The sequence below is a fragment of the Arachis stenosperma genome, chromosome 4 (assembly GCF_014773155.1).
Source record: "Arachis stenosperma cultivar V10309 chromosome 4, arast.V10309.gnm1.PFL2, whole genome shotgun sequence".
NCBI classification, from domain to species: domain Eukaryota; kingdom Viridiplantae; phylum Streptophyta; class Magnoliopsida; order Fabales; family Fabaceae; genus Arachis; species Arachis stenosperma.
Genome location: NC_080380.1, coordinates 14,339,663 through 14,345,417, shown reverse-complemented (window position 1 = coordinate 14,345,417; position 5,755 = coordinate 14,339,663).

Below are 5,755 nucleotides of genomic sequence, written 5' to 3'. Positions count from 1 at the left end.
TAGCAATTCAAAAAAAAAAAGGCTGAGAAAATAGTTAGTTGCTAAATCAGTTGCTAAGGGCTAATATAGCGACCGATTTTAGCAACCAACTATAAAATCTTGGTGTTACAGCAGTTGGTCGCTAAATCGGTCGCTGTTGTAATTATTAGCAACCAAATTTGCGACCAACTAAATTATAAATTATAAATTAATTAGTTGCTAAATCGGTTACTGTTTTAAATACATTGAATAAGAACAAATTAATTTTAAAATAAACAAATAAAAGACATAACTTTTCTAGTTTTCAACCCTAATTTACCCTGAGCTCTCTCCTCACACATAGTGTCCTTCTCGCCACCTCCCTCACTCTCCGGCGAAGTGGAGAGAGAAGTCACTTTTCGTTGAGTCCTAGTCGACGTCGTTTTCATCGGGTGCATTCTCGTCGGCGCCATCATTCCTCCTCGAGTCTTCATTGCCGCCTACCCCTTACCGCGTTCTTCTTCTGCTCATTCTGCATTGTCGCAGATCGTTGCACCCCATCCAAATCTGTCATTGCTTGCATCGCATCCTTCTTTTCTCAGCGCCGCCTCCTATGGTAACTTGTTCTTCGATAACAACAACAACAACAGTCTTCCAGTTAAGCTAATTTTCTCCTTCAGTCAAGATACTTCATCTTCGTATCTCTGATTTTGATTTCTCAATATAACTCGAGAGAATTTCTCAGTATTTTGATTTAGTTTTATCTATTATGATATTAATTAAGCCTCTCTAATGTGCTATTGCTTATCCATTTCTCTGTCTTTTTGTCTATTATATGCTTTGATTTCAAATTATTAGCTTTGTCACAGATCGTTGCATCGCCGTCCGAATCCGTCGTCCAGATCCACTGTTGCTCATCGTCCAAACCCTCCAGTGAAGGTAACAGGTATATGATTTTTTTATTTTGTACTATTTTCGTTGTTCTTCGTTTTTGGCACTGTTCATTTTTGTCTAGTAGTCAAACTTGAGAAATTGAATCTCTATATTTATGTTCGTTTTGGTCATATTTTCCTTCAATTGTTGTTGTTGTTCACTTCTGCTTAATATTTGTGTTGCTAAGGTTCTCTTCCATTTGTATCACTGCTATTGTTCGCTTTCGCTTGATGTTTGCTACTTCGTTGTTTATTGTTCGTTGTTCACTGTGGTTCTTCATTGTTTACGGCTTTCCTTTATTAATCAAGGAAAATAATCGCTGTTTTCTTTTGTATATGCTATTTTAATTTGATTATTCTAGTTCTTTAACATGTTTTGATATGTATTTTTACCATTCAACTAATAATAAAATACTGAGATTTGAGATATTGAACTAGAGCCGAGTTATGTTATTTATGAATTAGAGAAAAGTTATTTATCCCAATAATTAAGTTATGTATATAGTTTGGGTTAATGATATCGGATTTGATCTAATACTATGCATTATTTTATTGCAGGTTTGTCAATTTGCATGTCTTATTTGTAAAATCCGGTTAATTAACGGCTAATTAACCCATAAATGAGAATTTATTCTAGAAAGCCTAAAATGTGATTTTTATGGCTAAATGTGATAGAGGAGATTGAGACGAGAATTTCGGTACCAATTTTATGGAATTCGGACCAAGATTGGACCGAACGGGCCAAACCGGGCCAAATGAACCCAAAGTGGGCCCTTGACCCAACATAACTAAACCAAAACCCTAGTTTTCAGCACTCTCTCTCCTCATTTGTTACACACACACGTTGAAATTAGAGAGAAAGGGGGAGAAGAACACTCTCTCAACTTCTATCTCTCACTTGATCTTCAAACCACCATAACTTTTGATCTAGAGCTCCGATTGCCGCTCCGTTTGCGGCCACGCGTTCACCGCGGAGAGCTCTACAAAACCCATATAATTAATCTTGAGGTAAGCTATGTTTTGCTCTTCGAAATTCCAGCCTTATTTTCGAGTTTTATGAGCAAAAATATTGAGATTTTGGGCTCTTTGATGTTATAGGACCCAACTCTCTTGAAGGAGAGGTTAATCTTGTCTCCTTGGACCTTGGGTGTGGTAAGATTCTCAACCCTAGTGTAATTTGTTGTTCTATGATGTTTGGGTATTGAGATGTTGTGTATGGGTATGATGATTGTGGCTTAGGTTGTGTATATGTGAATATTGGAGCTTGATTGATGATTTTGGAAAGCTTAAAAAGGATTTGGTGGTGAAAAATCTGTTCTTGGAGGTTTTGAGGCCTTGAGAGCTTGTGGATAAGTGATTTGGAAGTGCTCCGGTTGAGCTTGGGAAAATCGGCTAAGGTATGGTTTCGGTTTCCCGTATCTAATATGTAATGTGGTAGGAAATACTTAGGCTAGAGGCCCTAAGATAGGCATTGAATGGTTGATGTTGTTGAATGATTGAGATATATGATGTGGTCATATATGTGATGATGATTATTGATGCCTTGGTGGTATGATGTATGAGAAATATGCGTGTTGTGATATATGCTTGATGATTGGCTATGGTTGAATTGTGGGTTGAACCATGTTGATGGTGAGTATGATGTTGATTGTGTACAATAATGATTTATTGGAATTGGTGTGGTTAAGGATTGGCATGAGGAATAGTATGTGATATGTCAATATGTTTGAGTTTGAGCCACTTGGGTGAAGTGGGTTAAAATGATGAGATAGTGATTTTGTAAATTGTGGTAATGTGTCAATGTGTGAGATGAGGAGACTTGATGTTAAATTTGATATATTTTGATTGATTTCAAAGAAAAGGGATGAAATTGGCATGTTTGATTGATTTTTGAAAAGAATTGGAAATGGCTTGTTTTGAAAATGGCACTTTGTGGTTTTTATGAAAAACATGGTTTTGGGCATACTTTGGTGGGACATAACTTGGACTACGGATCTCTGTTTTGTACCAAATCTGTTTAGAAATGAAATTTGATCCAGGACGTCCATGCCGTTCGAAGAACGGGCGAAAAATGATTTAAAATGAGGAAGTTATGTCCATTGGAAGATAGGGATTTGAATCTGTGAATTCTGCAGCTTTTAACTTAGAAAATTTTTAGCAGAATAACCCCTTGCGCGTAGGCGCACCTGGCGCGTACGCGCCGATCTCCCAGGAAATGCCATCCTCGCGTACGCGTGATGTGCACGGGCGCGCCGATTGTGCTGCACCCAATGCCCAGCCATTTTCCCGAGAGTTATGCCAGAACTGTGCCAGTGTTGTGCCTGGGGCACGAGAACACCCACGCGTACGCGTGGTTGACGCGTGCGCGTCGATTGGAAAATTTTTAATCCACGCGTTAGCGTGCATGACGCTTGCGCGTCGATGAGTTTTGAGGCCATCCTCGCGTGCGCGTGGAGTGCGCGTACGCGTGGCTCTGTTTTCATCCTAAAGTTGATTTTTGAGTTTTAAAAGCCAAATCTCATACTTCTAAGCCTCCGATCTCACCACTTATATCTTAAATCATTATGATATGTCTAGCTATGAGAAGAAAGGCTAGTGAATGTGGTAACTTGCGAGTGAAGCAAGGGAAAAATGAATGATCATTGAGGATCAAGCATGATTATGTGAGATGCGGAGGATGGTGGTGGAAGTGCTTGTTATGCCATGGGCCGAAAGGCCGTATTTGTTAATGAGATGGCTGGTTATGGATTTAACCGTGATGCCAATGGGCTGGTTATGGATTTAACCGTGAGCCGGAAGGCTAGATTATTGCCGTGCTACGGCGGAGCCATGTTTATGGCCATGTACAAATGCATATATGCTGTTGAATGAATTGTGAATGTTGCACTTCCACTGTTGGAGATGAGAGTTTCCCTGGAAGGAAGCAGTGGCTAGCCACCACGTGTTCCAGGTTGAGACTCGAAGCTCTTTTGACCCTATGTCATAAGTGTGGCCGGGCACTGTGAAAGACCCGGATGAGCTCGCCCCCGTAAATATTCACCAGTGAGGGTGATGGATATAGATCATGATTATGATCAAGTTTATAACGAGTATAACTCGAGTTGGGGATGCGTGACAGAGGGACAGTCCAATGGTTAGCTACCAGGACTTGTCGGGTTGGCTCTATAACCGACAGATGATATCATCAGCCACTAGGGACAGGCATTCATCATATGCATACTATATGAATTGTTTGAGATTGCCTATTTGACTGCATATTACTTGCTAATTGTCTAACTGCCTTAATTGCTCCTATTTGTATATTTCTTGTTTGATATGTTTGTGTTTGCTACATTATACTTCTGCTGGTGGATGGGAGGTTTGAAGGAATTGAAAAGGGAAGTATTAGTTAGACTGAAGAATCTTTAGTCAGATGCCCTTATATGGTTTAGCTTGTTTATAAGCTTTGATATTATCTGGAGGAAGTACTAGGATTGCCTTTGGCTTTCCTCTATTATTATGTATTATATATGTGGAAGTTGTTACCATGCTGGGGACCCCTGGTTCTCACCCATGCGGATTTTTTAGTTTTCAGATGCAGGACGTGCGGTTTCCCGCTGAAGCATGCTGGAGACTTCTAGATTTGCGAAGATTCCTTGTTCTTGGGGACTCTGTTTTAGTTTATATGTTTTGCTTAGATACTTTTATCTCCATTAAATAATACGAACTGTGATGACTCCTCTTATGGGAGATTTTGGAGAATATGTTTTATGTGTTTGTGTCCCTTTGGGTTTCCTTTGGGGTTTTCCTTATTTTATCATATGTATATATTGCTATGCTCGGACCGGTTATCTTCGCAGCCGGATCTAGAGTCTTGATATTCCTGTTTTTGACACTCCTTTGTATATATATAATCTCGCGTTGGTTATCCTTGTTCGTTACGTTATCGATCGGAGTGTTGCGCTTTCGAGTTGCGATTTTTTTTGTTTACCCCTTTTTCTACAAAGGCTCCTAGTTATAATCAATCATTTATACTACTATACGTACTAAATTTTTATTTTAGAGGTCGTAATACCTTGCCATCTCTGAATTATGACTTAAGCATAAGATTCTGTATGGTAGGGTGTTATATTATTTAGCTATGATCTCAAATCTAATTTCTTTCAAGCAAGGTAATTAGTGAAGAATTGTCTTAATTGTCTAATATTAAACTTCTATTACAATTTACGGTAATTGGAACATATTGCGCACCTAATTATATATATATAGTACAAATGGCGTATGATCAATTTCAAAGAGTAGTACTAGTATATTTGATTTTCTTGGGTTTTGATGGAATGATAAACTTATTGATTTGCAGATAATAATTATGTGATTTAGTGAGAATAAGAAATATTTAGACTTGCTAATTTTGCTGCAATCTGATTCATGAAAACCTTTTTGGCAATAAGATTAGGAATCATATATCTATTGTGTGGATTTGGTGTGAGTGTGTTGCTACTCTGTTCTATGGATAATCTTCCTCCTTCTCTTGATTGTCGGGTAAATAATTAAGTTCCTTCATTTTAATTTGTACTCTTTTTTATTGATAAAACTATAATGCATCATTTGCTTGATTTCAGGTTATTGATTGCATTGGTGATGCTATTCCGAGGTGAGAATGAATATGATCACTGCCATTGGTGCCACTACCTTACATGTGTTAACTTCTAAATGGAAATGCAATGACACTTAAACACATTAATACTAGCAATTTTCTTTTCTTGTATGTATAGTCATAGCCCATAACTCTTAGATACTGTCTTCTCTTAATTATTATTTTTTTTTTTGTATTTTTTCTATGTCTAAAATTGGTTGTATTTGTGTGGATTTATTTCTACTTTTTT